The following is a 12,530-nucleotide window of genomic DNA, read 5'->3' as shown; positions in this document are numbered from 1 at the left end:
TCTGAAGCCAGAGCTCATCATCTGCCAGGTCACACAGAGGGACGTCTACCCACATTTTGTGGACATATGCATCTCACTGCTTCTGTGCAGGCCTGGGAGAGTGAAAAAACAGACCAGGGTCTAGTCACAATTTCTGTCAAGTTCAGGATCTCTGTGTCTCGACGAACCACATTAAGTTAGCAGATGTGAGCCAACTTTCCACTCACAGTACCCCTGTGAGCCAGAAAATTTTATCTGGAAGCAACTGAGTGCACGAGAAACCTGAAGAAACTCCACAGCCACGCAGCAGAGGAGGGACCTGGGATTTATTAGGTGGCACTGATATAGACCTTTTTTTCCTTAGGGAGTCACAGAGGCTCGAAATTTAAAATAATTTAGGTTACATTTAAGTGATAAAGTATGACTAGCAATATTTTGAGTCACTCACGTGACAAGACCCATTGCCTATCCCCACTGCTCAACCCTCCACTCCCTCACTGGTGTGTTCCAGGGTCCATAGGTGATCACTGCCATAATCAGCCTTACCTATGCTGCTTTCATACATGGGCTTCCCTTGTTCAGAGTCCTCTATTAGAAACCTGGTCCCACAGTATCAGTTGCACACAGAGGAAATGAAAAACAAATTGCCCAATATCAGTGAAACATACAGTAAAAATATATGACCACCTGCCAAGACACAGCAGCAGAATAAAGAGGAATAGAGGTGAAAGGGGTATATGTTTATGAGAGAAAAAGCAATGGCAGCAAATATCTGGACTGAAGGGAAAAGAACTCCTTAGCAAGGAGCAGCCATAAGTATCTTCTGAGAGGGTGAGGATGGCACCTGAGCACACAGTTCTCCTTGTAATTGCTTCTTAACCCCACTGGGTCATAGAAACGCTGGCCCGAAGGAACTCACTGGAGGTAATCTTCCACTCACTCAAGATGGAACTATCGTCCACACTAGACCATGTCATCTTTGCCCAACTAAGTCTTGGAAACTTCAAAGGACAAAGGTGTCTCAAAACATTTTCACGTCATGGTCACTGATTTCAAAAGAATTTAGAAATTTAAATTCATACAAAAATTTTTGTATTGAATTTTATTTGAAACAATAAAACTAAACAGCTCTTCCACTACTGGTAAAAATAGTCACTGCTATTTGAAGCCATGATAATTAAATCTCCATAATCTATATTACAGAGTTATCAGCATATCTTGTACAGACTGACTAGCTTACTCCTTCTGCCCTATGTGAGCCAAAGGAGCTTCTGTAGGTGCACCTGTGCATCTGCCTTGTTCCTTGTAAGCCACAGAATAATAGTGACAGGGCAGCATCCATTGCAGGACTGTAATGTGCACCTGCAGTGCACGAAGAGTTGCTTAAATGGATCCCTTCTCATGATATCTGCAAAAGCAAGCAGGCAGTCATTCCCTTCATATGGAGGGAGACCAGCCTAGCCCACCCAGGAGTTGTTTTTGACCATTGCTACTGATCATTGCCTGCAGCGAGCTAGCTAGCAAAAGTATTAAACATTGATATATTTCAGTGTGCCAATTGACTGTGCATTTTAAATAGACTCTGCTATTCTCTCCCAGTGGAAAGATTTATTTTGCTTTAAGAATATATAGGGCTGTGCTTTCAGTACTTTTTCTTTGTTTAACAAGCAGCTCTCTTGCTGAAAACCCAGTAGACCACAAAACCAGTCAGGGACTTTTATCCAGGATGTCTGACCCATCGCCTGACAATAATTAGTTCAGGTTAATTACAGCAAATCTGTAGATTTGCAGCCTGAAATCGTCTCATCCCCTAAGCTGAACCCTCCAGAGATTTCTTTTATGAGCTCTGCATCCTAAGGGTGGACTTAAAGTAATGAATTTGTCTCTAATAAGATTCATAGGTTTGTTCCCTAAGCAATGGTGTCAATTATAGAATCTAACACTGATGGCTTATTTTGCTGAAAATAGTGAAATTGAGAGTTTTTAATGAAGCATGCAGGATTTTTAATGCTTTTATTTAACTCTTTGCATTGTTGGAAAGTATAAAAATACAATTATGTGAAATATCGTACCACTTTCTAAGTATTTCTGTGTGTGCCAATAGCTAATTTCCTTCTGCTCTATAATGTAAAAGGTTAATGTAATGACTCTGAGATTTCATTTGGAAATGTTCCAGAAGAGTGTCTGAGTATTTGCTGCACTTAATGGCAGGAAGTAATAAGTGAGGTTATGTATTGGTGAAAAATATTTCATGTACTGAGAAGATTAATACTGGAGAGAGGCACATGGGACACAAGCCTGAGGCTTCCTCCTCAATTCTGACACAATATAATATGTCCATACTTGATACGTGCCCTTCTGTAGTTAGCTCTTAATCATTAACAAAGCAGACAGTAGGTCTCTGGGGAATGTGGTATCGGGAGAAGAGAAGGAACCAGATGTAGGTTTCTCCTCTCTCCTACAAATGAGTGGCAGACACCTCCACCTGGGAACGCCAGACCAGATGGTACTGGTACCAGCAAGGTATCTGCATCGCAAGATAATGCCATAACAACCTGAAATGGTTTGACTCTATCCTGAGTATTCCAACATCTACACTAATTTTGAGGCATTGTTGTTGTACTTAGGGTCCCTGGAAAAGGAAGCACCATGTCACAGCTTTTTCAGCATTTTATTTCACATTAAATTTCTTACGTATGAAAAATTTAGCACTACTGCATATGAAAGATTAAGCCCTTTATTTCAACCTTTTCAAATTTACTCTTAATTCCAGTCCTATTCCTGCTGTCTTAGTCCATTCAAGTCACAAAACTAAGGTTTCAAGCTCATGAGAAATAGCGCCATTTATTTATTTTACTAATTTTAATAATTAAATTATCAATTTGCTTTTAATAACTACTTTTTACAAGGGAAGGTAGTGACAGGATGGGGCAATGGCTTTAAATCAAAAGAGTGAGTTTAGACAAAATATTTGGAAGAAATTCTGTGCTGTCAGTGTGATGTGGCACTGGAACAGGTTTCACGGAGAAGTTGTGAGTGCCCCATCCCTGGAAGTGCTCAGGTACAAGCTGGATGGGGCTTTGAGCAACCTGAGCTAGTTGAATATGTCCCTGCCCATGGCAGAGGAGCTGGAACTCCCAACCCAAACCATTCTGTAATTCTATTCTATGATTCTGTGAAAGAAGGGACAGTGTTCAAGGACTCTTTACTCCACTGGAAAGAGATTGTTGAGGTTGGAACTGGAAGAGGGTATACATTGCAATAGTCATCACTGGAAGAGTGGTTATGGCTAAGATACACAGTAACTGTACACCTACAACAACTCCTAATATTTAAAATACAATTTTCCTCAGCAAGGTAAATTGTTGAAAAATTTAAACTAACATTTCACTGCTGACAGATTACCGTGAGAGCTTGTTCTTCTCCCTGGTTGGGGGTCACACTGGCAGATCAGTGCAAGCCACATTTTCAGAAACGCTTTTAGATCAGCTGTGGCTTCTCTGCACCTTCAGCTGAGTTGATGAACTTAGAAACTGTTGGGTTGGACTTAAGAGACTTGTGTCAGGTACCTAAGACAGATGTCAGACAGGACAGGCTGCCACGTTCACTGGTGGTCTACCTGACACTGGGAGCGGGGATTGAGGATTGTGTATCTCATTGCCTTCCCCAAGTTGATGAGTTCTCTGAATTCTCACATTTTACTGAGTGTCATGCATAAGCTGTGACTGATATCCTCTTTAAAGGATGCTTATCTAATGAAGTCTATTACAGTGCACATTTGAAACAATAAAGGCATCCATTAGGAAGAATATTATTTAGAAAAGGGAAAAAACTGGAGATACAGGATACTACTTTCTCTAGGTTAAGCACTGATCAGATGCTTGCAGTGACACACTTTTTTTGCTGGAAAACACTGAAGTACTGTACTGGACTTACATATCAAGGTTCTAGTAGCATGGGAGGCTGCATGGTGGCTTCTGTGACGAGACACCAGGAGCTGCCCTCGTTCCAGCCAGCTCCAAGATGGAAACAATGCTGGGCAAATTTGAGCCCTTCAGCAATGCCAGTGATACCTCTGTGATATTTAAGAAAATATAAAGAACACTGGGCAGCATCTGTGAGAGGGGAGTGAGAAAATATGAGAGAAACATCTCTGCAGACACCACACTCAGTGAAGAAGGAGGGGCAGGAGGTGTTCTGAGTGTCAGAGCTGAGGTTCCCCTGCAGCCCGTGATGCAGACCATGGTGAGGAAACCATCCCCCTGCAGCCCACGGAGGTCCACAGGCTAGCAGCCCGTGGAGGACCCCATGACAGAGCTGGTGGGTGCATGAAGGAGGCTGTGACCCTGTGGAAAGCCCACGCTGGAGCAGGTTTGCTGGCAGAATTTGTGACCCCACAGGAGACCCACTGGAGCAGTCTGAGCCTTCAGGACTGTGACCTGTGGAAAAGACTCACACTGGAGCTGCTCATGAAAAACTGTAGCCTGTAGGCAGGGCCCAGGCTGGAGCAGGGGAACAGCATGAAGAGGAAGGAGTGGCAGAGATGAAATGTTATGGACTGACTGCAGCCCCCATCCACTGCACTGCTTGGAGAGAGGAGATGGAGGAGTTAGGAGTGAAATTGAGATCGAAAAGAAGGGTAAAGTCAGGAAGAAGGTGTTTTGAGTTTCCACTTTTGTCTTCTCACTATCTTTCTCTATTATTAATTAGCAATAAATTAAATTTGCTTCCTCAGTTCTGTTTTGACAGTGAGAGTAGCTGGTGAATAATCTCTCCCTGTCCTTACCTTGACCCATGAACTTTTTGTCCTGTTTTCTCCCCCTATCCTGCTGAGGATGAGGAGTGAGAGAGCAGTTTGGTGGGCACCTGATATCCAGCCAAAGTCAACCCTCTGCAAACACCAAGACATAAACCTTCAATGGAAAAATTACTTGATCTCATCTTTTCCCAGCAAGATCTGGTATTGTAATTCTGGAGAAGGAAACCCACACCTAAGAATGCTTAGGATTGATCACTCGTCTCAAATGGCAAATACCTCAATATCAGCTGCCATTTTCTTTGTTTCAGGGCAGGGATCTGAACCTACAAATTGGGTGTTGCACATGGGTATCCACTCTACTGGAGGGAAGAGAGGGTCCATGTCAGCCTATCTGTAAATCATGTTGCCCTCTTATTCATTCATGCAAATAGAAAAAGACAGGCAATTGAAGACTGTATCTGCATCCTGATGGTTGCAGCACTTCTCTTAAACAGAACTTAGACCTGGGGGGAGGTAGGGTCAGGAGTATCATATTAGGAAAGGCTCAGTTTTCTTCTGATTTTGAATAAAATAAAAATAATATGATCTTTCACATCTCTCATAAAACTAAAAAGTTCTTTTTCAGGTGTCCCTGTGGACTGACAAGTGGTATTAATTACTTAGAAGATTGCTTTGGACACCTCTTTGAAAACATTTCCATTACAAAGTTATCAAGCCGGGGTTTAGTTAGAGGAGACACACAGTGTGCTCAGTTCTGTTAAACCTGTTCACTCAGCATTGCAACATATTTTGCCACATAACAATCTCTCCCTGTAGAAAGACCACAGAAAAGCTCAGGTGTACAGAATAGCCGTTGTTTAATCCTGTATTGCAGTCAGAACTCTCCTCACTTAGAACCTGTAACCTGTTAATTGCCTTACCCTCATTTATATGATAAGTGGTTCATTTCCTTTATTGTGATTGAATCCCCTCCCTATATTACAAGAAAACTGGAGCTGCAGAGAGTGCTTGATTGGATTTCATTGCTGTAGGCCATTTCTTAAACAGGTTACAGGTTGACAAACATAGAAGGAGGATCAATATCCATCCTTTGCCTCATTGACAAGCTAATCTTTTCAGTAAACATTTCATCAGTACCTGCCATTTGTATACATACCTGCCTCATGAGGATGGAGAAAGCTCTGCTTTATAAGGTTTAGGTAACTAATAAATGAAAAGACAAGAATATAAATTGGGCAAATCATCAAGATAGTATTTTTAGGAAAATAGCCTTTTGTTGCCTACAGAATATAACCAAACACATTTCCAACCACTCTTAATTTTAATTAGGTTGCATTACACTCAGACCTGGTGTCAGTTTCTGTTTCTTTAACTCAGTTTGTATGGCTCTCTCGGAAAGGTCTGCCCCTCAGCCCCAAATCTCACACTCGCCAGAGCTGAAGATATTAAATGAGCTCAGCAGATGTAACAGGGGAACTAAAATGTCCCTTTTCCCTTCATGGGCCCTGCCCACCTTTTGCCTTCTTTTTCACTCCAGTGCACATGAGAAGGGCCACCACACTCAGTAAAGTGACATCCTCCTCTCTTCTCAGAGGTAACAGGGCTATTTTGAGTGGATATTGAAGTTGAGGCTCTACTAATCATTTAAAATCCATGAATCATACTCCAAAAGAAAGCAAGAGAGTTATGTTTAATGTGTTTGGAGACATCTTTTTTTGTTTCCTTTCGTTTCACGTGTCGAAGCCTCCTTCCCCCACAAGATGTGGGCTAGAAACTGGCATTGTCTCTGACATAAATTAGGGCCAATTCAGTCACTATATTTAGGCTTCTCTTACAGTCCTGTGTATTCAAATTGCATGGCTGAGTGACAAATGTTACAAAAATTGGTGATGCTGAATTTTGGTCTAACCTGAGACAGAGAATGAATGCATTCCTCACAGGGTCTGGGGTGAAGGAAAATGAACAGCAAAAATTAAACTTTGGGTTTACAAGAAAATAAAGTAATTATCTCGTGGATACTTTAGTAATAAGTTTATTATTATCCTCCAGTCTTTAATATTAAACTAAAAGTAGATATTAGTGATGCAAACAGGCTGTAAAGCATGGCAGGTGATTAATTTCTTTTACTGGCCCTTCCTCTGCATCTAGGATTAAAAGCTACTACCGGCAGTACTAGAGGACTGAACTATTTCCTCTGGCACTTCTGAAACACAGCCAGCAGGATGTACACAGGAACAAGACTCCTTTCTGGGTAGAAGTCTCCCTTCACTGCTCACTAAGGTTAACAGCAGTGGGTGTGCTGGTGCAAACTGGCCATTGGTTCGTGTCCTACTTTATCTAAGCTGCTTCTGATCACAGTTGCAGAACTTGACATTCCTTTAGCTTTAAGCTTTTAGACCATCTCCATATAGAACTGCCAACATATGCTAGGATGGGATATACTGGTCCTCTGCAGTCATATCAATACATCTGGGATATGCACCAGCTCTGTTTATAGTGCATGTTGTGTTCTTTTGGATGTTTAATTTGCCATCTTTGCAAAGTCCTGCAAACCAGAAAAGCCTCCTGCAATGATTTTGGCAGCAAACTGTTTCTTCAATTTCTATTAAGCCACACAGTAACATTTGCCAGTCAAATAAAGTTTGTAGACAGTAGAATACATTAGAGGTGCAGATTTCCCCAGGTTTAACTTTGCTGACACTACTGAAGTAACACTAGAAATATTTTGGTCCTGCATCTTGCTAGAGCAAAGTGAGGTGATACCAGTACTTAGTGCTTAAGAAATAAGAACAGAGAAACAGTGGGGCAGTGTAAAGGTCAGGAGAACGCATATACAGTTACTTTTCTTCCCAAGGGAGTATTTCAATAAGTCTTTGAAAATACACAGTAACTAACTGCAACACAGCTCGGATGTCTGTTCTATCATCTATATAATGTTAGGAAGAGTAAGTGGAAAGCAAGAGGCTAGTTAATGCTCAACAATCTGGGAAAGTCTTTAATGCAGCATTTTTCCAGCATATTGGATGCCCTCTTTTCTCATATCAAGCTGGTCCATGTAGGTCTGAGAATTTTGTTTTCTAGCCTTTTCAATTAGCAAAAGCAGTGTTACGATACATCTTTTATTTGATGTACAGACTAGAATAGAAATGTAATAGGGAAAAAAATTCCCATATGCATAGGTTAATTGCTAGTAAATGTTGTTCAAGTGATCCCAGATATGTTGATTAATGGCCTCAGTGAGGAGATGAAAAATAGCTAGGCTGCTGGAAAGATCATTAGCAATTTTAACTCCTCAGCTATAGCGATTGGCATAGAGAAACAATTACTAACATATAGAATACATTTTGCTGAGCACAGTGGCACACTGAAACGGTACAGTGAGGCAGAAACAATCACTGAGTTATTCTTGCATTCAGTTGTATAGAATTTTACAAGACAGAGAGAGAGAAATTTTTTTCTTCTTCTTCTAAATTTTTTGGACACATCCTTGATAAATGCATAGAATATTTTATACATAAACACAAATGCTCATCTCTGTTCATTAGTCCTATTATTTGAAAGAGGAGAAGGACAGAGTTGCTGTGTGAAAGCTACATTGCTGGCGAGCAGACCATGTTTTACCTTGTAAAGGTACAGCAATATTAAGTGGCGCTTTGCAACAGCGCAAAGCTTGAAGTCCAGGGGTTGAAGAAAAGAATTATAAGCTTTCAAGCTGCCCCTGATCTTTCAAAGCTCTGAATGTCATAGCCTCCCTCAGAGCGTCCAGGAGACAATGGCACTTGTGGGAATTCATGACAGTACCTCTCCTTACCCAGAGTAACTGCAGTCCCTGATGGTGCCACAGTGCCTATTGAAGTTTTAGGGAGGAAATCTCTCAGCAGTCGGAAGAGGACATTTCAAAGCTCTTACAGACCATTCCAGGCCATTTACACTACTTAAAACCAGGGCAAGGTTCCCAACATCAGCCTTCAGATAGATGTCTAGCTCCACAAACACATAAATTGCCTTTCTCTAAACAAGTCCTCAGTAAAGAAGGAAAGCATCACCTGCAGGCTGACTCTTCTAGTAAGTCTTCTACACGCTGTAGCATGGCCCCAAAAAAACCTGAAGCACTGCACTCAGGAGGGTGGGAGAATAAGCAGCTGAGCTAAGAAGAAAGCTCATAAAAAAGCCACCTGCATACATGGTAGTGGACAGTGCTTTGTTTGGGTATGAAGCAGTCTCCAGAAATTATGATCACTTTCCTTGAAATGATGCACCCTTCAGCTGACAGTGTGGTAGGCAGGGCGTATTGGTACACAGGTCTGCCAAAATCAACTCTACGTTGCCGAATGCGCTTTCTAGCCCTAAGAATCATTGATTCAATTCAGGTACAGCTCAGCCATCACCTCAGTCTGCTCCACTGCCTGAACCAGACATACACAGAATGATCCTTTGCAGCCCTGCTGATGTTTTTCTCAATCCTCCCATATTCTTTGGGCCACCTGCCACCTTCAACCCTAGGAATTTCACAATGACTTCTGCCCACTCGATCATATCCCTACTGAAGAGTAGCAAAAGGGTGGTACAACCTCGTGAACAGTCATCACTGTCTCCTGGACCAATATTTGGCAAGCCCCGGTGTAGGATATAAGCACTGTATAAATCCTTTATGAGACATCCCTAGTGCTCAGAGCCCTCTCTTCCTGCCTCTTTTTCTGTGCTAGCCCAGACAAATTTGTGACACCTACCATTAGAGACTCCATGACCCATATTAGCATTCAAATCCCAGGAGGGGATTATATAACAATCCTGAATGGCAAGAGAAAAAGGGTGGCAAGAAGCTGAAGGCAATATCTGACTGATAATGAGACAAGTACAATTGTAGCAGGCTTCCGGAAAGCTCATCAAGAACAATCCCTCACATGGTTTCAGAAAATATGCAACAGGAAATTACAGCCTGAAGGCACTGTGTTCACTAGCAATTCCCAGTTAAGAAAAAGAGAGAACACAAACCAAAATAATTGAATAAGTCTCCTTGAGCTTTACATGCCAGCTCTACACTTGCTAAGGGAAGTGAGCAAGCAGCAAAAAAGGGACACAATATATCACTAATTATCAAATATAGGAGAGAAAAACCCTGATTGTTGGAGCAACAATTCCTAGAAACATAAAATCATAGTACCTTTTAGGTTAGAAAAGACCTTTAAGACTATTGATTCCAGCCATTAACCCAGCGCTGCCAAGTCCACCAATAAACCATGCCCCTAAGTGCCGCATCTACAACTCTTTTAAATATCTCCAGGGATGGTAGCTCAATACATTTTCCACAATGTAACTCTGTCTGGAGTGAGGCATTTGGTAATGTATCTGTGATGAAAAGACAGGGGAAATCCTCTCATGCTTCTTACATTGACTTAGCTTTTTTATTGAGGCTTCTAAGAGGAGACAACCTATGCACAACATGGACACAAAGCAAGCAAGGCACTGTAAGCTATTTGTTTTGTGGCAGAAACATACAGGACAGGTAATTGAGCTGTGCAGGGGGTTGCCAGTGTCATAAGGCAAATGAAACACCCTTCTTGGCAATACCCCATCAACAGCCAGTACACTATTGCAGGGTGTTTCTTCTCTATTTTGTAGGAAGCCTAAATAAACTGGGGGGAGGGGGAGGGGGAGAAATGAAGAAAAGTGGAGGCAGAAGGAGTGGGGAAGCCATCTACATCCCCTATGTGGCCAGGCAGGACATTGCTTTCCCTCAAATGGGAGGAAGCACTACAGATCCAGCCAAGCCACTCAGAAGCAGTGTTCCAGGCCCTGGTCCTGCTACCAGGGGGAAGTGATTTCCCCTGGAGCTGTGACCACAAATCCCCTCCTCTGTGTTCTTCCACTCCCAACACAGTGACAGACAGCCATCCGTATATGTACAGGTATCCAGCACCTTCTTCTCCCTTTGCCCAAGGCCAGAGAGGACATTTAGCCATCGAGTCAGGACTACAAAAAACATTGGGAACTGTGTTAGCCGGGACACTCTAATAAACACAAGATTTTTGTGTAATGATTTTCTATGTTATTACTTTGTTTACTGGCACTGAAGCTTAATGCGAATTTTGGATGCAAGCGTGGATGGGGCAGCAGACCCTGAGCCACAAGTGCAGACTCTGGGCACACCAAAAAAAAAAAAAAAAAAAAAAAGGGACTGAATATAAATTCACTCCCCGTTCCCACCATCGCCACATCGCTCTGTATTTTGGATGGGCTCAGCTAAGTCCCTTCCAAACCACGTTTCCAGTCAAATTCCTGCACCCCTCAGGGGCGGCGCCAGGCGGGAACCGCGGGGCGAGGCTGCCCCCTGCCGGCGGGCCGCGGAACGGCGGGAGCGGCGCTTCCCGGGAAAGGGCCGGCACAGCGCTGGAGCGGGCGGCCTGCCCCGGGGGGTGCTCCGGCCGAGCCCGGGCTTGGGAGGGCGGGGGGGAGAGGACAGGGGGGTGGTGGGAAAGGTGAGCGGCCGTCCTGTCACAGGGTTTTGGCAGGCGGTCGTCAAAGAGGCAGACGAAGTGCTAAAGTAAGGGGGTATTTGATCGTAGAATCACAGAGTGGTTTGGACTGGAAGGGACCTTAGAGCTTATCTAGTTCCAACTCCCCTCTGCCATGGGGCAGGGATACTTCCCGCTAGACCAGGTTGCTCAAAGCCAGAGCCAGCCTGGCTTTGAACACTTCCAGGAACGAGGCACCCACAGCTTCCCTGGACAACTTGTTCCAGTGGGTTACTACCCTCACAGTGAGGAATCTCTTCCTAATATCTAACCTAAACCTACCAGCTGTCAGTTTTAAGCCATTACCCCTATAACTACATGCCCTGGTAGAAAGCACTTCTTCAGCTCTCTTGCAGGTCCCCTTTACATACCAGAAGGCTGCTACAAAGTCTCCCAGGAGCCTTCTCTTCTCCAGACTGCACAACACCAAATCTCTCAGCCTGCCTCTTGGAGTGGTACTCCAGCCCTATGATTATATTTGTGGCCTCCTCTGGACTCACTACAACAGGTTCATATCCTTCTTATGCTGGAGGCCCCAGGGCTGGAAGCAGTACTCCAGGGAGAGGGTATCAGCAGAGCAGAGAAGAGTGGGAGAATCCCCTCCCTTGACCTGCTGGCCACACTGCTTTTGATGCAGCCCAGGACACAGCTGCTTTCCAGGCTGCGAGCGCACGTTTTTGGGTCTTGTTGAGTTTTCTAGTCAACCAACACCCTCAAGTTTTGTTCTTTTGGGAATATAATGGAGAGAAGCTGGCAAACTAAAGTTTTTAATACGGACTTCCCTTTTCAGCACCTTTTAAAGACCAGTCCCAGTTCTTCCCCAAGTGCTTTTTTAACCCAGAAGACTGGAAATGAACCTCAGTTCATCTCCTTCTTCTGCTGCTGCTGCATAAAGACCTTAGAAACTATCTGCAGGCCTCTAGCGATAGGTATTTTCCTCTAGTATCAGAGCTGACAGTTTGCCTAATCTTTGTTCCCAGGGCAAATGTGACTTGTATCTGTATAACCATCTGAGGAAGCTCTTAAACATCTTGTTTTGGTCTAACACAACAGGAGATAACCCTTCTTTTCTCCTAATTTCCACAACTCTCCAAGATGTGGTAGAGAGTGGAGCAATATACCCACACAGATGGCTACTAAGTCAAGTGTCAGTGTACAATTCCCCAAAATCATATGGCTTTTCAGTGAGTCACATCAGCAACATTACCCTTCCCTTTGGACTCCTACATACACCATGGCTTGCTGTGCAGCCAGAGTTCATGTGTAGAAGGTATCAA

Source organism: Pipra filicauda, unplaced genomic scaffold, assembly GCF_003945595.2.
Source record: "Pipra filicauda isolate LSUMZ 115617 unplaced genomic scaffold, ASM394559v2 scaffold224_size1409572_pilon, whole genome shotgun sequence".
In the NCBI taxonomy this organism is placed as follows: Eukaryota; Metazoa; Chordata; class Aves; order Passeriformes; family Pipridae; genus Pipra; species Pipra filicauda.
This window is presented reverse-complemented; position numbering follows the sequence as displayed.